The following is a 25982-nucleotide window of genomic DNA, read 5'->3' on the forward strand; positions in this document are numbered from 1 at the left end:
CCACTAATTTTCCACTCTTCCAAGATAGAAATTTGAGTCCTCCTTGACCTCTGCTTCCCTTTATGACTATACTTGGTCTACAATCAAATCCCAATAATTTCTCTCTTCAGTGTGCCTTTTCTTTCACCTCAAGTGACATGCCTGCCACTCAAGGACATGTCCCCATCCCTTGCTGTCTGGATTGCTCCAACAACCTGCTGGCTGGCCGCAGGCTCAGTGACTGGCTGGTTGCAAACCCAAATTGCTTTGAGGGACTTTGAGGTGATGTAAAGAAAAGCAGAGAGAACCACGGGGCTCCAGTCAGAAGTGAAATCAGCAGGGAATAATTATTTTCAAGGCAGCTTCATCAGAAAACCCTTGTTTTGCTCAAGAAACACTTTAGGGGTTTTCAATATTTAGTTATTGCAAAGAGTGTCCAAAGAGAAAGAACTCAACACAGAAATTATTTTGGCTGATTTTTTTTGTGTGTATAGGCAAAAAAATGAGGTTACCACTGAATCGATATTTTTGTTCTGCTATCTGCTAATGAAAATGTTGGCTCCCTTACACTACACAGAGGTTGTATAGGAGATCGTTTGTTTATAACTCTGTCTCTCCCTTGCCTTGGTGTGCATTCCTCATGGGAAGAGTTTACTTTCAACCCTTTTGCCATTGACTGTAACCATTGGAATGTAGGTGGTAGAGAGAATGTGACAGTTCTGAACAGGGTGTCAAGAGGTATAAGATGTCTCGACTTGCCTTATTGAGTTTCTTAGTCCAACACAATATATAGAGGTCTTCCAACAGTCCATGGAAAATGTACGTTAACTTTCATTCACATTTATAGTGAACCTTTTGAAGTACCCTCATGTGTATATGTATATGTGTATGTTGCTATCCTTTGTTTTTAATTGAAACATAATAGTTGTTCATAGTTATGGGGTATAATGTAATATATTAATATGTGCATACAATATGTAATAATCAGGATAATTCACATATCCAATATCTCAAATATTTATCATCTCCTTTTTGGGGGGGAACCTTCAAAATCCTTTCTGTAGCTATTTTGAAATACGCTAAGGTACTTCAAAAAGTTTGTAGAACAATGGAATTAAAATATAAGTTTATTTTGGTGCAAAAATGTTTGAAGTCCATGCATAGTTTTTTTCATAATACACATTTCCTTGTACATGATGAAGATCCCTTGTATAATTGGCTATTATCAACCATAGTTACTCTACTCCGGTATATTAGAAGTCATTCCTCCTTTTCAGCTATACCCTGGCACCTGCTAACCCTCTTCTCTCCATCCTTCCTGCCTCTTGCCACCCTTCTCAGCCTCTGGTGAAGGCAATTTCATTCTCTATTCTGAAGCCCAACTTTCTTAGTCACTCACATGAGTGAGAACATGCAGTATTTGTCTTTTTGTAGCCATGGCTCATTTAACCAGGTCTGAGGATAGAAATATGCAAAGCCCAGATTCCAGCCCAGCTCAGCCCAGCTGGTTACCCAACAATTGATCCATGGACTTACAAATTAATAAATGTTTATACTAAATCACTGGATTTTATGCATATTGGCTATGTCATATTGTGACAGCATGACTTAATACAGATATAAGATGACCTCCTCTTACTTTGTGGGGCTTAGCCAAAGCTACTTTACCCTTAAGAATCTTGGACCTTGCCAGACACCATTTTAGTTTTTGTCTCACTGTTGTGACTTCCGCTGTCTGCTCTTTGCTGTGCTAATATTGTGCAGTATGAGCATATGCAAAGTGATCAGAAATAAACCGAGGAGTTGGATTAGCAATAAGGTAGATAAATCTTGAGCAGAAGAGAAAAATTGTAATTACTTGCACTGTTGATAAGATTTATAAAATGGCTCAGGCAAGAAATAAATTCAAATTATCCAACTTATATGAGCATTGCTGGGAGAAGTTATCAATGCAAACTGAAATTGACATGGGTGGCAACTTCACATGATAAAATTTGTTACCAAAGAAAAACTACAAAAAATCATGTAGGAAGTGTTGAAAATTGTAATGATTGCAAAAAAAATTAGACTTGATGGAAATAATCAACAGAAAATGAAATGACTAATGGAGTGGAAATTGACCAGAGAGTCAACTCTTCTTAAGAAAATACTGACGTTAAAAAAATAGCCACAGCAACACGGATTTAGTATTGAGAAGGACCACAGATAAAATTCTCCCAAACAGACACTGCATCAGAGAGAGCCAGAGAACTTTAGTGCCTTTCTGTTGGGCTTTCTAGAGGGGCTCCACATGCCTTGGTTGTCAAGTTTGTGCTGTGGGCCTGATCCTGTACCTCCAGCCTGGCTGTCTCCTGGGAGTGAAGACATTTTTAAAAACTAGAAATAGGGTCTGATATTGTGACAAAGCAAGTTAAGCCTCCTCTTGCTATGATGGCATTACCCATTGGAGTGTTGGTTCAAGAACTGGATGCTCCACTTTCAATCCACCTCCCTGCTAATGTGTCTGAGAAAGCAACAGATGATGGTCCAAGTGCTTGGTTCCCTGCTACCTGTAGGGGAGACCAGGATGGAGTTCCTGGCTCCTGGCATTGGCTTGGGCCAGATCTGGCTGTTGCAACTGTTTGATGATGACAGGTCTCTTTCTCCCTCTCCGACTCTCTGTCACTCTCCCTGTTCTGTCTCTGTAGTTTTACCCTTCAAGTGAATAAAAAAATTTTAAATAAAAATAGAAATAAATGTAATAAGGTGTATAAAATTTTCTACTCTGTGCAAAATTTTTACATAATAATGTACACAAAAATTCCATTTTGCAAAATACAGGAAGGAGAGTGAAAGGCTGTTAGGAGGGAATTCTCATGGTGCTAAAGCTTCACCCACAGAGCACTGAGGAACGGAGAAGGAAACACAAACCTTGCCAGGAGCAGATCTCCTGGAGCAAATGACAAAGCTGTCATCTCTCCTGGAGGCACGTTACATCAGACTCCCTGGAGTGACCCAACCTGTAGAAGAGTGCATCTCCAAGCAAGAGCTATCAATAAGGATGGTGACTTAGCTTGGCCATGCCCTTTTACTGCACTAGGTTTGCAGGAAATAGAAGAACCAGGGAAACAACTTAGGAAACAATCCTCTATGCTGGTCTCTTCCGAAAGTCAATGTCAAAGACAAAGACATTTTAAATCTTCTATCTTAAAGAGCCACAGCAGCAGAATAAAATGGTTGAGTCCTTATTGGAGGCTGGTTTTAAAATAAATCCAGATGTTCACCAATCCATGACTGGGTAAATAATATGGGATATACAGTCACTCCATGGAATATTTCTCAGCAACTAAGGGAATGAAAGACTGATTCATACTATAACTCTGGTGCACCTTGAAAATATATTCATGGGACCAGCATTGTGCCACCGCCTGTGACACTTGCATCCCATATCAGAGTGCCAGTTGGAGTTTCAACTGCTCCTTCTCCCATCCAGCTTCCTGCTAAAGAGCCTGGGAAGCAGTGGATGATGGCCCAAGTGCTTGGACTCCCACCACCCATGTGGAAGACCCAGATGGAGCTCCTGGCTCCTGACTTTGATTTGGGCAGTCCATGGCTGTGGCAGTCAATTGGGGGAGTGAATCAGAAGATGGAAGATTCTCTCTCTCTCTCTCTCTCTCTCTCTCTCCCACTCTTTCTCACTCTTGCTGTCTCTGCCTCTCTCTCTGATGCTCCCTCTTTCAAATAAATAAATGTCAGTCTTTTAAAAATGGGAACTATTGTGTTAAGTGAAAGAAAGCAAACACAGAAGACCACATATTGTAAAATTTCATGTACAGGAAATGTTCAGAAAGGAAAATTCTTAGAGACAAATGTTCAGAAAGGAAAATTCTTAGAGACAAAAGTAGATCTGTGGTTGCCTTGGGCTGGGGGAGGGAAAATGGGGTCTGATTGCTAATGGGTCAGGATTGCTTTGTGGCTTAATAAAAATATTCTGGAATTAAAATGAGCTGTGCTGATTGAACAGTTTTGTGAATATACTAAAAGCCATTAAATTTTACACTTTAAAAAAGTGGCATTTTTATTTTAGGAATTTCACTTTAAAATAAATAAACAAGCAACCAAACTAAATGAAGCAAAGCTTCAAACAACAACAAAACCCAGAAGCTATAAAAAGCAGTTTTGGAACAATTGAGAAAATTTGAATGCAGATTGGATACTAAATAATGTTAAGGTAATTTTATAGGTCTGATAATGATATTTTAATAGAACTATGTCTTTTTTAGGAGTTACATTTTTTATAGTATCATTTTGCCTATAATTTGTTCTCAGTTTAGAAAAGTATCAGTTGAATAAGTAAATATCTATAAGTATAAATAAAACTTGGTAATATTTGGATTTCAATGATCAGTATATGACTTTTCATTGTACTATTGTTTCAGCTTTTCTGTATCTATCTTTTTCATGTAAAAGATTCGGTGGGGTACTGAGGCACATACGAGATCACTCAGGTTGACACTGAGACACAAACAGTAGTATGAGGCTTGCAAACCTATTAACATTATCTGTACTTTCAATGCCATCCCAATGAGAATATCACCAGTACTATTTTTGGAACTTGAGCTAATGATACTAAGAATCAGCTGGAGAAATAAACATGTGAGCATAGCCAGGGAAATTCTGAAAATGAGAGTGAAAGTGAAGACCACCAACCTCATAAGCCATTAAACCGTTGCATAGATCTAAACTATTTAAAAATTGGTAAAGGAGAAAATAGTCAATTTAACAGAATAAAGCAGAGAGTTCAGAAATGGACCCAAAGCCACGTGGGAATTGCTTACAATTCAAGGTTTCACTGAACATCCATGGGAGGAGGGGATTATGTAATAAATTGCTCTGGATCAGTGTTGGTAAAAATCCAAATTGAGGTCTTATTTCTCACTCTAAATACATTCTACATGGCATAAATCTTTAACATATGAAACCATAAAGCTTAGCCCACAGATAATAAAGTCCTACCTTGTGAGTAGCAAACTGAGACTTGAACATAACTACAGGGGCAAGTGTTTGACACAGCAGTTCAGACTCTGCTTGGGGCACCTGAATCCCATATTGGAGCGCCTGGCTTTGAGTCCTGGCTTTGTTTCTCATTCCAGCTTCCTGCTAATGTGCAGCTCGGGAGACAGCAGTGATGGCTCAAGCACTTGGGGCCCTGCCACCCACTTGAGAGGCCTGCACTGAGTTCCAGGATCCTAGAACTGACTCCAGACTGGCCCAGTCCCAGTTTTATTTCATTTTTATTAGAAGGGTAGAGTTACAGAGAGAGAGATTTTCCATATACTGGCTAACTCCTCAAATAGCCTCAAAGGATGGGGTTGGGCCAGGCCAAACCCAGGAGCCAGGAGCTTCTCCCAAGTCTCTCATGTGAGTGCAAGGGCCCAAGTACTCGGACCATCTTCCACTGCTTTCCCAGGAGAACTAGCGGGGAGCTGGACTGAAAGTGGAGCAGCCGGGACATGAACCAGTGTCCATATGGTATGTCGACGGCTGTGGCTTTACCCGTTGTGCCACAATGCCAGCCCCTGATTTTTTTATTACATTGATTAATATGACTGTCTGTTTTTAGAAAACTGTACATTTGATATTTCCTCAGGGGAAATCATTGCCATTATGCCATTGGAAAAACGAGCCATGAATTCCCAAATTAGATGGTGCTTAGGATTTTCGTTACATTGCATTTGGTCAGTGGCAAAAGCTCGCTGCTGTAAATATCCCTGACTGAGGAGGTTGCTGTCACTTCTTGCTCGTTGAGAGAGTCCCACAGCCTGGAGCCATGGATGTTTGTGGATAATAGCTCATGGTTAGATGGGCTGTGTGAGCAAGTACACGGTGTTTTCAAAGCCAAAAACAAGTAGCCGGCACTCAGAGTTTTACAGCCTTCAAGGGACTTTTGCGCCTTGCTAAGCAAATAACAATTCTGAGCTATTTTCTTGCTTCAGAGTTGCGCTTTGAACATGCAAATGGACCCTAGGAACAGTTCCTCTCTTCTCTGATGTGGGGATCAATTTAATGCCCCCCCAAGAATTTCCCTAAATCCCAGAGTAAGCTTAGACTCTGCTAAAGACTAGAGGGCCCAGTGAAGAGTTGTTTTCATCCTTAGACTAGAAAAGGCACAGCTCCCTGTTCTTTGCAGCCTCTGGCCCTCTACCTTGCCCTGAAACGCGGCTCCTCTCTCTGACATGCCGCACAGCCTGCAGTCTGGGTGACCCAAGGCTTTCTTAGCTGAAGTCTGACTTGGACCATCCCAAACCCGCTGATGTCCGCATTAAAAGCAGAAGGATCCTTGGTGCCTTTTAGAAGCACAAAAAACAATGTAGACTTCATCAAAAAGGTTTCTTTCCCTTTCTTCCTGCCTCACTCTCCTAAACGCCATTTCTCTAAGTGGAAGGGAGAGGGTGAAAGCTTGCTTTTTTTTTTTTTTTTTTTTTTTGCTTTCAAACTTTTATTTAATGAATATAAATTTCCAAAGTACAACTTATGGATTACACTTGCTTATTTTTTAAAACACAAGTTAAGACTTTCATTATAAATTTTTAGGAAGCAGACTAATGACAATTTTTGTTTCAAATAGAAATATTTTTTCATTATCAAGCCCCTATTCCAATTCACACAGCCAGGGATTTTGAAACAGAAGCAGATAGTTCTTCTCCCGTTTTTTACTGAAAAACAGAAGCCCAAACTTTCTGGCTGGGCTTAACTACCAAGAAGAAAACATTTCCAGGTTTCCTGTACAGCTGAGTGTGATTATGTGACTGTTTTCTTGCACATTTAACAATCTAGGCTGAAATGTTCTGACTTTCAGGAAGTGTCTTGAATGGGAAGATGAAGCACTTACTTGTTCCTTTCTTGATCAGCTACTTAAAGCATAGCTGAAATGGCTGGAGCTCTAGTAGCCATTTTGAGCATGAACTGGGCTCAGCTTGCGGACATTGGTGGCCAAGCACATGGAAGACTGAATCCTTGCAGCCGGAGCTGTGCGGGCATCCCCTATGTGCACCCGTGCAAGTTCTGGCTGCTCCACTTCCAATCCAGCTCCTTGTTAATGGACCGGAAAAGCAACAGAAGATGGCCCAAGTGCTTTGGCCCCTGCACCCATGTGGGAGACCCAGAAGAAGCTCCCGGCTCCTGGCTTCGGATTGGCGCAGCTCTAGCTGTTGCAGCCACCTGGGGAGTGAACCAGTGGATGGAAGACCCCTCTCTCTCTCTCTCACTTTCTCTCTCTCTCTCTCTCTCCATTTCTCTTGCTGTATTTTTGCCTTTCAAATAAATAAATAAATAAATAAATAAATCTTTAAAAAAAAGACTGTTTCCCTGACAAATTCATGAAGCTGCTAACTCCAGAATGCTTTTGTCCAGATTCTTTGTATGGAATAGAAACAAATTGTGTTTTTGTTTAAGTCCCAGTAATGTTGCATTTTCTGCCATCTATAACCAATTCTAATTCATACACATTTAATTACACTGGTCCTCCTGTCTATAAGTCTTTTCTCTGTGATATATTTGATCCAATCAAGAGTCTTACTGAAAATTTACCTTCGATACTGGAGGCTTTCCTGTTTGTTCAAGTTCTAAGCATATCTATTCCCAAGCTTTTGACACAACAACAACATACAACTCAGTTGATTTTGAGCTGCAAATAAGGAAATTCCTTGTCTAAACAATGAGCAATTTGGTTATCTCATATAAGAAGTTCAGATGTCAGGGGCTGGCATTGCAGTGTAGTAGGTTAAGCCTCTGCCTGTAGCACTGGTGGCATCCTATACGGGTGCTGGTTCTAGTCCCAGCTGTTCCATTTCCAATCCAGCTCCCTGCTAATGGCCTAGGAAATCTGTGGAAGATGGTCCAAGTGCTTGGGCCCCTGCACCCATGTGGGAGACCCAGAAGAAATTCCTGGCTCCTGGTTTTGGATAGGCTCAGCTCCAGCCACTGCAGCCACTTGAGGGCATGAACCAGCCAATAGAAGACCTCTCTCTCTCTCTCTCTCCCTCTGTGTGTGTGTGTGTGTGTGTGTGTGTGTGTCTTTCCCTCTTCTGTCTGCAACTCTGCTCTCAAATAAATAAATCTTGAAATTCAAATGCCCAGTAGGTTGCTCCACTAAACGGCTCAATCATTTCGAGAGGGATCCCATTTCTTTACCTCTCACTGCCCTGCCATCTTCATTGGCAGCCTTAATCTCAAGCAGGCAGCCAGATACACTTCCAGGTATCAGATCCTGATGCTAATGTCCAAAGAAGTTAGTGTGTGTGTGTGTGTGTGAGTTTCTGTCATATAAGCAAAGTCCCTCCAATGTGCCAGAATAGTGCCAGATACCAGGACTAATTTATTGAAAAAAATGGATTCTCTCTAGAAGTTATGAAACTAGGAGAGTGATGAACTACGTGTGAAGAATTGGATGCAGTTATATCTAGATGAAAGTTGTGTACATATGCAAATTAGAGAGTGTTAATAAAGGACAGATGTCAAATAGAAACAAGTGGCAGTCATCAGAGATATCAACCAACTACAAATTGTAATGCTTCAATCTAATTAATACAAAATTTTATGTTTTATCCCAAAGATATTAAGAGAAATAATTCTACTTTGCCTTTTTTTCAACTGCTAAAATAACCTCAGTTATATGAGGTATGTTGAAAAATACATGAAAAATGCATGTTTTGAAAAACCTATGCATGAATTTCAAACATGTTTTTGCACCAAAACAAGCTTATCTTTCAATTCCATTTCTCCACAAACTTTTGGAAGTCCTCACATTAAATCGGGACTTCTTAAATTGTATCCACTTTCTCTTTCTTACATATAGACATCCATTCTTCTAGAATTTCCATTATTTACATAAGAATTAAGAATATATATGTATCCCTAAGAAGCATTTGGTATTATTTAGTAAAGCTAAGATCAGCATACTCTAAGATTCAGCAATTTTATTTTTAGGCACATATGATTTTACATATTTTTTAAATGTACATAAATAACAGTACTTTTATATATTCTTTTGCAAACTGATGTTTTCTCAATATAATGTTTGTAAGATTTATGCACACTGTTATGTGCAACTTTGGCTTATGTATTTTCATTGCTGGATTGTATTCCATGATATAAATATGCCACAGTTGATTTACCCACACTCCTGTTAATGGAGTTATGCCATTTCCAAATGTTTTGCCATTACAGCATTCTCTCATGAAAATTTTGTATATAGTGATCATTCCATTTCCATGGAGGATTGATAGATATCAAAATCCACAGATGCCCAAGACCCTTATGAAAATAGCATAGTATTAACATATCACCTGAGCAAACTTTTCCATATGCTTTAAATCACCTCTAGATTACTTATAATACCCAATACAGTATAAGTAGTATGTAAATAGTTGCTATAATACTATGCAGCTCCAGAATTCTCATGTTAGTCAGCTGATGGTTATGAAGAGCTACTACAATGTTGTTTGAGTTTTCATTTCCCAGACTGGTGATAAGACTGGGTGTCTTTTCATATGTTTAGTGTTCTCTCTCCAATAGCTTTTCATTTCACATCTCTTGTCCATTTTTTTCTGCTGAGTGGTGTGCCTTAAGGATTTTCAGAAGTGATTTATGTATTCTGGATAACAGTTCTTCTTTTGTTGCATTAACTACAAGTATATTTTCCAGGTTGTGGCTTGTTCTTTTATTCTTTAATAATGGTATAGCAGAAATTCTATGTCCAGGTGTATCCATGTTTTCTTTTAAGGTTTATATTCTTTGTCTTAACAAATCATTTCCTATTTTGAGGTTGAAAAACTATTTTGTCCTTTTCCTTGTAAACTTTTAAGGATTTAAAGCACCATGTTATCTGTATCTTATCTGTTATTAAAAGGAGAATTTTTTATCATTCAGATCTAAGATTTCAAAAAAAAATTGTGATTTTTTTCTTTTATTTCTAAGAAGTTAGTATTTTTTAAAAAAATTACAAATTCGCCAGCACCCGGCTCACTAGGCTAATCCTCCACCTGAGGCACCAGCACCCCGGGTTCTAGTCCCGGTTGGGGCACTGGATTCTGTCCCGGTTGCTCCTCTTCCAGTCCAGCTCTCTGCTGTGGCCTGGGAGTGCAGTGGAGGATGGCCCAAGTCCTTGGGCCCTGCACCCGCATGAGAGACCAGGAGAAGCACCTGGCTCCTGGCTTTGGATCAGCACAGCAACGCCCCAGCTGTAGCAGCCACTTGGTGGGGTGACCCAATGGAAAAAGGAAGACTTTTTTCTCTTTCTTTCTCACTGTCTAACTCTGCCTGTCAAAAAAAAAAATCACAAATTCCAGGGCTTTATATGTTACTTAAAATAATTGTAAAATACAAATAGCATAAAATGTATCATCATAACTATTTTCAAGTGTACAGTTTAGTGGAATTGAGTACATTCATTGTTTTGCAATAATTGCCACCATCCATCTCCAGAACTCTTCTTGCGAGCAGAGCTCTGTACTCATTAAATAATGATTCTCCACTCTGCCCCCAGCTCTGCATGACCTTTATTCTGTTTTCTATCTCTATGAATGTGATTCCTCTAAACACCTCATACAAGTGGAATAACGCGATATGTATGTTTTTGAGATTGGCTTAGTGCACATAGCCCAGTTGTCCTCAAGATATCCAGGTTGTATATTGTGTCAGAATTTCCTTCCTTTTTAAAAACTGAGTAGTATTCTCATTTTGTTTATCCATTCATCCATACATAAAAACTTGGTTTGTTATATTTGTTTATTTAAAAGGCAGTGTGACAGAGAGAGGGGGAGGGACTGAGAGGGAAAGAAATCTTCCATCTGCTGGTTCACTCCCTAGATGGCCACAATGGCCAGGACTGGACAGGCTGAAGCCAGGGGGCCAGAATGCTATCTGGGTTTACCACATGGGTGGCAGAGGCCCAAGCACTTGGGTCATCATTTGCTGCCTTCCCAGGCACATTAGCAAGAAGCTGTATCAGAAGCAGAAGAGCTAGGACTCAAATTGGCCCTCTGATATGGTATGCCAGAACCCCAAGTGGAGGCTTAACATGCTACATCATAAGGCATGCCCCAAGAAGAAAATATGTCTAAATTTGCATAGCCCCTGACAAATGGCAAGTGTCTAGTGCGCTTTGGCTCCTATTAGTGATGCCTGTGGGTGCCGCTACTCCTGAGTTCCAGTCCCCAGGCTCATAGAGCTTCTTTCCATTAAAGAGTCCCCTTTCTGCTCAGTTTAGGCAAAGTAGATTTATCTTTTGTGGAAGTGAAGATCTTTATTTCATTCAAATTCCTACATGGAGAACAGATTTTGCCTCATGCAACCATCCTGGGGCATTAGTTAAACACAGAACTGTTAATTAAGTGACTCAAGATTAGGTGGCAGATACCAACACGGCTTAACAGTGGAGGAAAAGGACATGTTCCTGAAAAGGGACATTTTTCCAATCTCCCCTCAAAGCTGAGCACAGCAAGTGTTTGTCAGTGAGTCCATGATATTCCCTAGAAAATAATATTTGGTTGGTTGAACAACATGGACAATTGGGCAAATATAACTTCCAAGAATGGTTGTGGATAAATTGTAATGCTGATCTACAAAAATAAAAAAAAAAATAAAAAAAAAAAATAAAGTAAGGCTCAGAAAATGCATTAATAGGAAGCCAAGTTCTAAAGGTCAGCTTCTTTAGAAAGTAGCTACCTGCAGAGTGTACACTTGAATGAAGTGAGTTCACAGAGATATTAAACGTGCACAGGTTAAAGAAGGTGAGTGGAGTAGTCTGACAAACTGGATTGTTATTGTAAATGATTGATCTCCAGCCCTTTGTCCTGATTGTAACTGGCATAAGCGGTGATGATAAAATCTCACCTCCTCTAGAAAATTGGATGCTTATCTTCATATATTTATATTATCATCAAAGGGTGTGTGCTCAGCTTAGCCAAATATCTATATACTATCACCAAATTGAAAAAAACACGTGGGAGATATCCACCTCCACCCCCCAAGTCAATAGAGGTGGTTCCCAGGAATGAAACAGGCATGTGAAATGGTTGGGACTTTCACACACTGCTACTGAAATGTAGAATAGTCATGGGAAAATAGTTCTGCAGTTCTTCAAAATGCTGAGCATAGAGTTACCACGAGACCCAGCCCAGCTCCACCCCCTGCACATATTTGCAAAAAATTGAAAGCATATGCAGGTAGCAACCACTATTCTTAAGAGCCAAAAAAAAAAAAAAAAAAAAAAAAAGGAAATTGAGATGGTCCATGACCTGATGAATGGATAAATAAAATGTGGTATATCCATAGAGTGAAGTAGTATTTTAGTAAAGAGACACAACATACTTAGATATGCCTCAACACAAAAGAATCCAGAAAGCTAAGTAAAGGAAGGCAATCACGAGGCCATACATTGTATGATTCTATTTACAGGAACCTATGCATTATGCAAAAACTTATGCATGAATTTCGAAAATTTTGCACCAAAAGATACTTATCTTTTAATTCCATAATCCAGAACCACTTCGACATACTGCCTTATGAGAAAATTTAGAACAGACAAATCTAGAGATAGAAATTAGATTAGTGATGTGCAGGCCCGGGGTGAGGGATTGAGTAGAAAGTGACTGCTGGTGGGTAGAGAGATTATGCTTTATGTAAGGAAAATGCCCTCAGTTTAGATGTGATGATGATTGTGAAACTCTACAAAAATACTAAAACCATTCAACTTGACACTTCAGGTGAATTTGGTGGTACATGAATGCTATCTCAATAGAGACATTATAAAAGAAAGAATTAAATAGGTAGTTTGGCAAAGGCTATATTGGGAAATAATATTCTGAAAGTAGTTGTGGGGACAAACCACAGATGGAGTATCCCAAGCCAGTGAACTGGAGCAGTGATTCCCAACCAGGGGTAAAATCCCTCCAGCCGCCCTGCCCTGCCCTGGAACACTTGGCAATGTCTGGAGACAGTTCTGTATCAGAATAGAGAGGGCTACTACTGGAACCTCCTGGGAAGAAGACAAGGACAATGACAGGGGGCTGGTGTTGTGTTGTAGCAGGTAAAGCCATTGCCTACAATGCCATCATCCCTTTTGAGCACCGGTTCATGTACCAACTGCTCCACTTCCAATCCAGCTCCCTACTAATGGCCTGGCTCAGGCCTGGCTCAGGCCTGGCTCAGCCCCGGCTTTTGCAGCCCTCTGGGGGAGTGAACCAGTCGATGGACCATCTCTCTCTCTCTCTCTCTCTCTCTCTCTCTCTCTCTTTCCCTTTCTTTCTGTAACTCTGCCTTTCAAATAAAGAAATAAAGAAATCCTTTTAAAAAGAATGTGGAGAAATACCATTGAATGCACAGGACAGACTCCAACCACAAAACTAATCCAGCCCCAAATGTCAATAGTGAAAAACCCTGATTTCTCTGGAAGGAGTTTGGCAAACGGTAGCATTTACTTCCTAAGGTTCTTTCCATTCTCACCTCACGGAGAAGGATAAGAAGTTGTCACCTAATGGCATCATATCTACCAAGAATTCCAGTGTAACACCCCAGTTCTGATTATTAGAGTTGCTTACCTCCCAGTGTACGGCCTGGTAGAAATTGGCTTTTGTTTGATCAGTTTCCAAGAACTGACACTTCAGAGATCAATAGAAACTGGTGTATCATTAATGTGCTCCCATCATCATGCCCCATCAGCACATCCCTGCAGAATCATTGGTTCCATATATCTTTGATACACTCCCAGGGATTAAAGAAAAGTTATTGTTCCTTTAGTTCTAAGGTCTTTTATTTCTAAATCCTGGAAAATAAATTTATTTCAGTTTACAAATAATCAGAATCTACTGTCTCTGCATTATTTCTGAATCCAATTTCACAAGATCATGAAATATTCACAATGTGCAGGGAAGGCATTTTACAGGCATTATGTTGACCATAAATGTTAATTTGGTAGAAAGCCCACTCAGAACCCAATGAAAATATGCATACATGGCAGCTAGAATACCTCTCTTAGTACTTCTTAGAGATGTTTTATAATTAGCCACACCTAGAGACAAGCCAAGCAACGTATTAATCAGGCAAATTAGTGACAGGGAATTTGGGAAAAGGATATGTTTTTCTAAGGTTATAAGAGCAGGCACATGACAGGGGCTGGCACTGTGGTGCAGTGGGTTAAAGCCCTGGCCTGAAGCACCAGCATCCCATGTGGGCTCTGGTTCTAGTCCCGGCTGCTCTTCTTCCGATCCAGCTCTCTGCTATGGCCTGGGAAAGCAGTGGAAGATGGCCCAAGTCCTTGGGCTCCTGCACCCCCGTGGGAGACCTGGAAGAAGCTCCTGACTTTGGATTGGCACAGCTCCGGCCGTTGAGGCCATCTGGGGAGTGGACCAGTGGATGTAAGGTCTCTCTCTCTCTCTGTCTCTACTTCTCTCTGTAACTTTGTCTTTCAAATAAATAAAATAAACCTTAAAAAAAAAAAGAGTAGGCACATGCAGAGAATTCTCCTGAAACTTGGGAACTTCAACCTGGACTCAGCTCTCCTGTCAAATATAGACAAGTTACCAGGACGCCAGGAGGTTTGATTCATTCGTCTTCTAGGAGTCTCAGGATCTCATTTCTTTACATGTAAAAGAAAAGGGTTGGAGTAAATCTTTGGATCTCCAAATCTGGGGAGATTGTTAAAGAGTCTGGATTCCTAGGGTGAGTTCCAAAGAAGCCCAGATTTGCAGGTCTGGAGTCAGGTGCAGGCATGCAGGCTCTAAGTCAGGAGTGGTTTTCACGTGCATCCTGGTTTGGGAATAACCAGATAGTTATGTTGATTCTGAAGGCTCTACCTACATGGAGATCTAGTCCCTAACATGGTGCACCAGGAGTTCCTGCCCCCTTTGCCACCTCTCCCTCCGCAATTCAAATCAGGAAGGGGGGAAAAAAAAGAAATCTGCCAGGGAAGATGAGGGCTTGGCAAGGAGGGTACTGAGCAGAGGGAGGATTCCAGTGTGCTGGATTCTGTTGCCATGGCAACCCCATCCTTCCCCCAGCGTGTGTTCTGAAAAGCTGCCTGTTTTGTGCCGTGCGCTGCACATCTCATGGAGGGCAGATCACGCCTGTTATCAATCTGGACATGACGACTTGTGGCTACAGCAGGATAATTAAATAAAAGTATACCCAAATGTTAACCATAAACAGTATTTTCTCAGTAATCTTAAGTATTTAGGGGCTTGGTGCCTCGTAGGTAAACCCAAAGGAGTCCTGTTTACGGTTCCAGAGATGTCTCTGAGTTTGCTACTTTTATTCTTCACCCTACCCCAAGCTCCCATCCCACAGTTGATGGTATTTCTATTTGGAGGAACAAAAAATAACTCCAAAAATCTGATTTGAGTAAAGCAGCATGCTCAAGCTCACTGCACGCCACAGCGGGATGGATAGATCCCTCCTTAACTCTGAGTCAGGCTCCTGTCTCATTTGCTTTCTCCTCGTGTCCTTGTGAGATGGTGGCAATGGCAGAAAGTGAGGAGGTCAGCTGTGGAAGCCTAACTGTCGGCACTGAATGTGTATGCTCACAGGTCATTCTCTTGGGGATGGCTCAACAGTGCAGGGCAACAGACAGGAGTATGCTGTGAACTGTAGTCTCAGCTTTCCCACTAGCTCAGAGTCTGCTACGAGGGACCTCACAAAGTTCATGGGGAGAGGAATTAAAAGATAAGTTTATTTGGTACCAACAATTCTGGACACCCATAAAATACATCCATGCTCTTTAGACTCCTCATGTTCTGCTGCCCTGAACATTTCACATGAATTACTTGTTTCATCCTTATTAACAGTGGTCTGTTTATCCCATTGCACAAAGGGACAAAGCTGAGATTAGGAAGGTTCTAGGACTTGTCCAAGATCTCTCATATGTCTGTCAAAGCCTGTGCGCCTGAAATCGTCTCCTAAGTAGTTACACGGCTTTTTAAAAGTTTTATTTAAAGGGGCTAGCGCCATGGCACAGTAGCCCTAAATCCTCCGCTTGCAGCACTGACATCTCATATGGGCACTGGTTCAAGTCCCAGTTGCTCCACTTCCGATCCAGCTCTCTGCTATGGCCTTGGAAAACAGTAGAAGAGGGCCAAGTCCTTGGACCCCTGCACATGCATAGGAGACCCAGAGGAAGCTTCTGGCTCAACTCCAGCCATTGTGGCCATTTGGGGAGTTAACCAACAAAAGGAAGACCTTTCTCTCTGTCTCCGTCTCTCTGTCTGTAACTCTACCTCTCAAATAAATAGATAAATAAAATTTTTAAAAAATGCATACTTTAAAAAATTTATTTAATGTATACAAATTCCATATATTTCATATATACAGATTCAGGAACATAGTGATACTTTCCACCCTACCCTTGCCCCATGCACATATGAAAAGGGTTTTTGGGTTTGACAAGAACATTTTTAAGAGGTATCACTTGAAATGTTTGGACAATGCCAAGCGAAGTTAATTAAAAATTTTAAAAATATATTAAAGAAATAGATAGAAAGACACACAGGAAGACAGGGAGAGCTGCCATATTCTGGTTCATTTCCCAGAGTCAATGGGGGCCAGAAATAGGGCCAGGCTGAAGCCAGGAAACCGGAACCAGGCACTGCCTCTCCCACGTGGGTGGCAGAAACCCAACTACCTGAGCCATCACTTGCTGCCTTCCAGGATCTGCATCAGCAAGAAAATAAAACCAAGAGCAGAGCTGGAAATTGAACCCAGGTACTCTGGTATGTGATGCTAGCATCCCAAACAGCATCTTAACTGCTAGGCCAAAGGCCCAGCCCTAATTAAACTTTTTTTTTTTTTTACTGGACTTCTCAGACCTGATTTATTACGCTAAACATGTTTCTGATAGATGGACTTGTTAATTTCCCATATTTACCTGATCTCACAATCTCCTCTCATCTTGCAAGACTATCATTGAATACAACTCATTGTAGGAGGGGGGCAAGGTGTTTCGTGTACTGGCTAAGACGTGACTTGGGGGCACCTGCGTCCTGTATAGGCATGCCTGGATTCAAGTCCCAGCTCCATTCCTGATCCCAGCTTCCTGCTAATGCATGCCCTGTGAAGCAACAGGTGATGACTTGGGTCCCTGCCATCCATGTGGGGAGAACGGATTGGGTTCCCAGCTTCTGGCTTCAGCATGGTCCAGCTCTGTGGCTGCTATGGGCATTTGTCTGTTCCCTTCTCTCTCTCTCTATCTCCCCCCCCTCTTTCTCCATCTCACCTTCTCTCTCTCCTTTTCCCTCTCTCACTGTCTTTACAATAAATATGATAGCTTTTAAATAAAATCCTATTGTAGGAAACACAATTTTGGAAATTAGTATCAAGGAGTCCTATCAATATTAAAGTAAATGTTCTTTCTCTTCCTCACCTGCTAATTCTTGCTGTGTCTTAATCTGTTAGATTTTCTCAGTCCTTTTTCCCTTGTATTTTTTTTTTTTTTGATAACTCTATCCAGGTACACTTGATCTGCAGGAAGCTGCATATATTGAAAAGTGTAAATTGCTTGATTTTTGACAGATGTATGCACCACAACAGTCAGCCTACCAAGCAGTCAGCCTACCAAGTAGTCCTTTCCCTGTTGTTTGTCCAAACCATACTCCCCCCCACCCAATCCCTGACAATCACTTGTCCTTCCAGCTTTTCCTCAGCATACCTGCAGTACAATTTACAGATAAAAATTATAAATATGAAGTGTGTAAACTACATTATGAAGTGATTAGCACTTCAAGTGGTCAAGTAAGTAAATTAATTTATCCATCACCTCACGTCAGATAACACATTTTTGGGACAAGAACAATTAAGATTTACTCCATTACTAAATTTCAAGTATACAACAAAATAATATTGACTGCAGTCTCCATGCTTACATTAGAATATTAGACCTTGTATTTTTTTATCTTTTTGGTTTGACAGGTAGAGTTATAGACAGTGAGAAAGAGACAGAGAGAAAGGTCTTCCTTCTGTTGGCTCATTCCCCAAATGGCCCCCAAGGCCTGTGCTGTGCCTATCCAAAGCCAGGAGCCAGGTGCTTCTTCCTGGTCTCCCATGTGGGTGCAGGGGCCCAAGCACTTGGGCCATCCTCCACTGCCCTTCTAGGCCACAGCAGATGTGGGGAGCAACTCGGACTATACTGTTACTGGAATTAAGACTTATTCTATACATCTGCTCTCCCACAATATGGCGCTGGGAGAGGAGCAAACAGCTTCTACCCAGCTGCCTCTCACCAACTTGACAAGCTGCAGGACCTGCTCCTGATTGGAGGAGAGCAGCGTACTCAGCGTGTGGGTAGCAGAGTTGGGATTGGTGGAAGAGGACTATAAAGGAGGAGAGAGACAACATGCACCAGGAACATCTAAGGGGAACATCTAAGAGGAACACCTGTGCAGCCCCCGAGAGAGCCGGCCGGCGGTGTGCCGTTCCCCTGCGAAGTGGGGAGAGTGGCTAGGGGGAACCGCCCTTCCACGGAGGTGGAAGGGATGGTAGCCAACCCAGGAAGAACCAGCAGCAAACCCGGGAAGGGCCGAGCAGACGAAAGAACAGCGCAGGGTCCTGTGTTGTTCCTCCACGAAGACGGGGAGCGACCTAATGGTGCCGTGACTCGGATATGAAGCCTAGGCAGGGTTTAGTGTCGTTCCTCCACGAAGACAGGGAGCGACAGCAGAGAGCTGAACTGGAAGAGGAGCAGCCAGGACTAGAACCGGTGCCCATATGGGATGCTGACGCCACAGGCGGAGGATTAACCAAGTGAGCCATGGCGTCAGCCCCAGACCTTGTTTGTTTTACAGAACTCAAGTTTTATACTCCTTGGGTTCCTGATATATTCTGAATATTAATCCTTTGTTGGATAAGCAGCTTGCAAATATTTTCTACTGTTCTCTTGGATGTCTTGTCACTCTATTGACTGCTTCTTTTGCTTTGCAGTTTTTGAATTTTTTTTTAAAGATTTATTTATTTATTTGAAAGTCAGAGTTGCAGAGAAAGGGAGAGAGAGAGAGGGAGAGAGAGAGTTTTCCATCTGCCAGTTTGCTCCCCAGATGGCCCCAGTGACCAGGTCGAGGCTAGACAAAGGCCAGGAGACAGAAGCTTCATCCGAGTCTTCATGGGTGGCAAGAACCCCGGCACTTGGGCCATCTTCCACTGCTTTTCCCAGGCCATTAAGAGGGAGCTGGATTGTAAGTGGAGCAACTGGGACACAAACCAGTGCCCATGTGGGATGCCGGCATTGCAGACATTGGCTTTTACCCTCTGCGCCGCCATGCAGGCCCTGAAGCTTCTGAATCTGATATAATCCCACTTGTCTTGTTTTGCTTTTGCTGCCTGTGCTTTTGCATGCTCATCGAAAAAGCTGCTGCCTACAATGTCTGGAAGTGTTTCCTTCTAGCAATTTCATAGTTTCAGGCATGACAGGTCTTTTGTCTATCTTGACTTGATTTCTGTATATGTGAGGGGTGTGGATCTAATTTCATTCTTTTACATATACACATCCAGTTTTGCCAGCACCGTTTATTGAAAAGACTATCCTTTCTCAAATATTTTCTTGGCAACTTTGTCAAAAATATGTTGACTATATGTACATGGATTAATTTCTGGGTTGTTCCATTGACTTGTGTGTGGCTTTTCATGCCATTGCTGTGTGGTTTTAATTATTATAGCTTTGTGGTATATTTTCCATATTTGTAATGCTTCCAACTTTATGTATAAATGTATTTTTCTCAGGAGCACTTTAATTATTCTGGATCTTTTGTGATTCCACATGAATGTTAGTATTTTTTGACTGATTCTGTAAAGAATATAAGTAGTATTTTGAAAAGGATTGCATTGAATTTGCAGATTGCTTAAGGTTGTGTGGATATTTTGACAATATTAATTCTTCCAATCCATGAACTAAGAATATCTTTTCATTTTTTGTGGATGTGTCCTAGATGATTTTTTACCAGTGTTTTATGATTTTCACTGTAAATATCTTTCACTAAATTTCAAAAATATTTAATTTTTGTAGCTACTGTGAATGGGATTGCTTTTTTGATTTCCTTTCAGAGAAATCATTACTGGTGAATTAAATGTTATTTTTATATGTTGATCTTTACTGAACTTGCATTTATCAGCTCTAACAGCTTTTCGGTAGAGTCTTCAGGTTTTCCGTGTACGACATCATGTCCCCTGCAAACATGGATGCTTTGCCTTCCTCCTTTCCAATTTTGATGCCCTTTACCTCTTTCTCTCCCCTAGTTACTTCTGCCATTATTTCCAAGATCGGATTGAGTAAGAGTGCTGAAAGAGGACATCCTTGCTGCTTTTCTCCACTCAGTATGATTCTGACTGTGGGTCTGTCGTGTGTCTTCCTTATACTTTTGAGTATGTTCCTTCTTTCCTGAGTTTGTTGAGAGTTTTCATCATGAAAAGATATTGAGCGTTATCCAACAGTTTCTCTGCGTCTCTCCAGATGACCATAATTGTTTTGTTCTTCATTCTATTGATATGATGTATTGCATTCAGTGATTTTGAAAATGTGGAGCCATTGGTGCATCTCTGCATTAAGTCTCATTTGACCATCAGAGGTAATCTTTTTATGGTACTGTAGGATTCAGTTTGCTAATACCTACCTTCTTGACAATTTTTGCATCTATCTTTATCCAAGGATATCAGTCTGTAACTCTTTTTGTGTTGTGTCTTTGGTGATGGCCCCACATGAAGGTTTTGGCACAGTTACATCTTTTTCACTATTTTGCAATTATCTGAGAAGTGAAGTTAGTTTCTCTTTAAATGTTTTGTGCAATTCATTTGTAAAGCCATCAATTCCAGTATTTTCTTCGATGAGAGACTTTTAAAAAATATTTATTTATTTATTTATTTGAAAGGCAGAACTGCAGAGAGGCAGAGGTAGGGAGAGAGAGAGAGAGAGAGAGAGAGAGATCGATCCTTCATTCTCTGGTTCACTCCCCAAATGGCCAAAATGGTTGGAGCTGCGCCAGTCTGGCACCAGGAGCCAGGAGATTCCTCTGGGTCTCCCATGTGGATTCAGGGGCCCAAAGACTTGAGCCATCTTCTACTACTTTCCCAGGATCTAAGAGAGAGCTGGATGGGAAGTGGAGCAGCCGGGACTCGAACCTGCCCACATGGGATGCCAGCACTTTAGACAGTGGCTTCATCAGCTACACCACAGTGCTGGCCCCAGATGAGAGACTTAATTACTGCTTCAATCTGTTACTTGTTATTGTTCTATTTAGGTTTTCTATATCTTCTTGATATAATCTTGGTAGCTTATATGTATCTAGAAATTTATCCATTATCCATTTCCACTTTTTTTTTTTTTTTTTTTTTGGACAGGCAGTTAGAGAGTGAGAGTGAGAGAGACAGAGAGAAAGGGCTTCCTTTTTTCCTTTGGTTCACCCCCCAAGTGGCTGCTACAGCTGGTGCGTTGCGGCCGACGTGCTGCACCGATCTGAAGCCTGGAGCCAGGTGCTTCCTCCTGGTCTCCCATGCGGGTGCAGGGCCCAAGGACCTGGGCCATCCTCCAGTGCCTTCCTGGGACACAGCAGAGAGCTGGACTGGAAGAGGAGCAACTGGGCAGAACCAGCGCCCCAACAGGGACTAGAACCCAGGGTGCCAGCGCCGCAGGCAGAGGATTAGCCTAGTAAGCCGCGGCACTGGCCAAAACTTTCCAACTTGTTAACGTGTAGTTTTTCATGGTGTTTTCTTATGAACCTTTGTACTTTTGTGGTGTCAGTTTCAATGTCTCCTTTTTCATTTCTAATTCTGTTTATTTGAGTTTTTTCCTCTTGGTAGAGCTTTGATTATTTTGTTTTTCTTTACAGATAAACAGCATTTTGCATTGTTTCTGTTTTGAACTTTTTTTTTTTAGTTTTAATTTCATTTGTTTCTGCTCTGATTCTTATTATTTCTTGTCTCCTGGTTATTTTGGGTTGGGTTTTTCCTTGCTTTTCATTAGCCTTGAAATGCACCATTTGATTTTTTATTTGAAATCTTTCTCTATTCTGTTCTTTACACTATTGTTACACTGTTTTTGCTGTATCCCACAGATTTTTATGCATGTTTTCATTTTTATTTGTTGCAAGAAAATTTTCATTTTATTTTTAATTTCTCCAACAATCCATTGATCATTCAGCAGAATGTTGCTCAGCTTCCATGTATTTGTAAATTTTCTACTTCTCTTCTTGTTGATTTCTGGTTTTATTCTGCTATTGTCTAAAAAGATACATGGTACAATTTAAATATGTAAAAACTTACTGAGGCTTGATTTGTGACCTTCTATATGATCTATCCTAAAAATATGTCATTTGCTGATGAGAAAAATGTGTATTCTGTAGCTGTTGCATAAAATATTCTAGAACTATCTGTTAGGTACATTTTCCCCTTGGTGTAGTTCAATTCTGTCATATCTTTGCTGATTTTCTGTCTGAATGATACGTCTATATATGAAAGTAGAATGTTGAAGCCCCTTAATATTATTACATTGGAGTCTACATCTCCCTTTAGGTCTAATAATATTTGCCTCATATTTGGGTACATATGAATTTATAGTTGTTATATCTTCTTGCAGAATTGATCTTTTTATTTTTTTTAATTTATTTGACAGGTAGAGTTATAGACTGTGAGAGAAAGAGAGAGAAAGGTCTTCCTTCCGTTGGTTCACTCCCCAAATGGAGCCAGGTGCCTCCTCCTGGTCTCCCATGCAGGTGCAGGGCCCACGAACCTGGCCCATCCTCTACTGCCTTCCCAGGCCACAGCAGAGAGCTGCACTAGACGAGAAGCAACCAGGACAGAATCCGGTGCCCATATGGGATGCCAGCACCGCAGGCAGAGGATTAATCAAATGAGACACTGTGCCAGCCCCTTGAATTGATCTTCTTAACAATATGTAAGGTCCTTTGTCTTCTTTTAAAATATTTGCTTTAAATTTTGTTTTACCTGACATTAGTAGAGCTACTTCTGCTTTATTTGGGCTTCCATTTGAATGTTATATCTTTTCTCAATCTTTAGCTTTCAGTCTATGTGTGTCTTTTCCTATAAAGTAGGTTTCTTATAGGCAGCATACAGTTTGGTCCTACTTTTTCCTCCATTCTGTCAATTTATATCTTTTGACTGGGGAACTCAATCCGTTAATATTCAATTAACTTTTGTCATTTTGCTAATTGTTTACTATTATTTTATATATCCTCTACTTCTTTCTGCCTCTCTTTGTGTTTGGGTTACTTTCTATCATAATACAATTGGATTATATTTTCTTTCTCTTTTGTATCTGCTCTGTTAGTGAAATATATACTGTCACATGTGTTCTTGATGGTTGTTATTATCCTTTTACTTTTGATGTAAGACTCCCTTCAGAATTTCTTATACAGCTTAACAGGTGGTGATAAATTCTCTGTTTTTACTATTCTGGGAAAGATTATCTCTCTTTCACTTATAAAGGACAGCTTCTCTGGATAGAGTATTCTTGGTTGGAAGATTTTTTTTATTTCAGAACTTTAATATGTGAATCCATTCTCTTCTGATCTGTGGGGTTTCTGCTGAGAAGTCTGCCATTTGTCTAATTGGTTTTTCTTTATGTAAAACTTGACATTTTACTTTCACTGTCTTTAGGAAACTCACCTTGTCCTTAACTTTTTTTTTTTTTTGAAAGGCAGAGTGGACAGTGAGAGAGAGACAGAGAGAAAGGTCTTCCTTTTGCCGTTGGTTCACCCTCAAATGGCTGCCTCGGCCAGCGCACTGCGGCCAGCGCACCGCCAGGAGCCAGGTACTTATCCTGGTCTCCCATGGGGTGCAGGGCCCAAGCACTTGGGCCATCCTCCACTGCACTCCCTGGCCACAGCAGAGAGCTGGCCTGGAAGAGGGGCAACCGGGAAAGAATCCGGCGCCCCGACCTCACTAGAACCCGGTGTGCTGGCGCCGCAAGGCGGAGGATTAGCCTAGTGAGCCGCATCGCCGGCTGTCCTTAACTTTTGAAAATTATTATAGTATGCCTTGGAGAAGATCTTTTTGGTTGACTCTGATTTGGATTCTTTGAATTTCTTGTTTCTGAATTTTCATACCTTCTGAAGACTTGGAAAGTTTTCAACAATTATTTCACTATGTAAATTCTCAATAACTTTTTCTCCCTTTCCATTTCACATATCCTTTTATATGAATATTTGTTTGCTTAACAGTATCTCATATGTTTTATAAACTTTCTTTATATTTTTGTACTATTTTCTCTTTTTTGTCTGATTAGGTTATTTCAAAACTCTTTTTCTCTGAATTAGAATTCTTTTCTTGTGCTTGGTCTACTCTGATATCCAAGCTTTCAATCATATTTTATATTTAATTGACTAAATTTTCAGCTCCAAAATTTCTTATTCTTTTTAATAACTTCTATTTCTTTGTTGGATTTCTCATTCATATCATGCTTTGTTTTCCTGATTTCTTTGGATCATCTATCTGTACTCTCTTGCATCTCATTGAGTTTCTTTAGGGTCGCTATATTGATTTATTTTTCAGCCATTTCATGGATTTTCTTACAATCAGGATTTATTTCTGGAAAACTGTTATGTTCTTTTGTAGTTGTCATTTGTCCTTGATCCTTCATGCTTCCTGTGTCCCCACATTGACATGTAGGCATCTGGTATTATAGTTCCTTCTTCTTTATGAAGGGTGGCTCTCATTGGAAAAGACATATGGGATTCCAGTTAGGTAGTTGCTTTGGTTTTGGCCTATACATGCCAAGAGGTATTACTGCTGAGTAATTTCTTGAACTGTAACCAATGCCAGCAGTGTCTATGGTGCCACAGTTGTGTAGTTTCCAGCAGTATATGAAGATACTTGTACAACTTTGAGTTGGACCTGAGTTTCCACAGGTGTGTGACTTCAGACCCCAGAGAGTTGAGTGTGAATCACCCTGGGATTTGTGATGACAGTAGCTATGTTTCTGATTCTGTCAGATTTCTTGTCTCATCATACAACCATGAATGATTAGGGGGGGGGGTGTTTGTGGTGCTAAAAGCTGTGGCCCTAAAACTGTATGATGAGGGTGAGACCTTCTCCAAGTCCTGCTGGGTAGGCATGGGTGGTCTTATATCAGTTCCAGTACGTGAAGAAAGCTGCCAAAGTCCTATACAGGTGACACTGGGGATTGTGCACTGACAGTGGGGACCTAGAACAGTGGACTGTAGGTAGAGTCTTCCCCAGTTCCACATGTGAGTTCTGATGACTGAGGAATACAGTACTCAATATACAGTACTGAGGAATCACAGTCCCAGAACTGCAGATAAGGAAGAGTGCCTTGCCAAAGTCCCACAGAAAAAATGTAAGTTATGCTGTGAATTCTACACTGGCAGCCTTGCCTGATGGGAGGCACGGGTGTCCCAGGACTTACACAGCCAACAGGTGTAGCCCCAGAGCTGCTGGATGCAGAGTACCTTACCCAGGTACCATGCTTCATATGCAGGTTATTCTGGGGACTGTGCATGGGCAGGCTCGGGTCTGGGGCAGTGGGATGCAGATGGGGTTCTCTCCATTTCCCACAGGGTAAACACTTAGATGATTCTGTGGAATAGAACTCCAAGAGTCCCAGTAGCAGAGCTGCAGAACTGGAGGATAACTGACCCAGGCCCCACAGGATGATCATAGGTTGTGCTGGGGATTGTGCACTTGCAGATGCAAGTCTGGACTAGTGGGATACAGAGAATGCCTTTCCTTGTACCAATGGGACTTTTATAACAAATGGACTCAGACTTAGATGCAAAATGAAGTTGTCTTCTTATCCAGGCCCCTTAGGGTGAACTCAGGTGACCCTGTGCAATATAGCTCCAAAAGTCACAGTCTCAAACCTACAGAATTTCAAGGATACCTTACCCAGGTCTCACATGTGTTCACAGTTTATATTGGGGATTGCGCACTCATGGCCTGGAACAGGAAAATGCAGATAGGGCCTTTCCCCAGCTCCAGGAGGGAGCACAGGTGTCCCTGGGACTTATGGAATGAAC

The sequence above is a fragment of the Oryctolagus cuniculus genome, chromosome 11, assembly GCF_964237555.1.
Source record: "Oryctolagus cuniculus chromosome 11, mOryCun1.1, whole genome shotgun sequence".
Classification (NCBI taxonomy): domain Eukaryota; kingdom Metazoa; phylum Chordata; class Mammalia; order Lagomorpha; family Leporidae; genus Oryctolagus; species Oryctolagus cuniculus.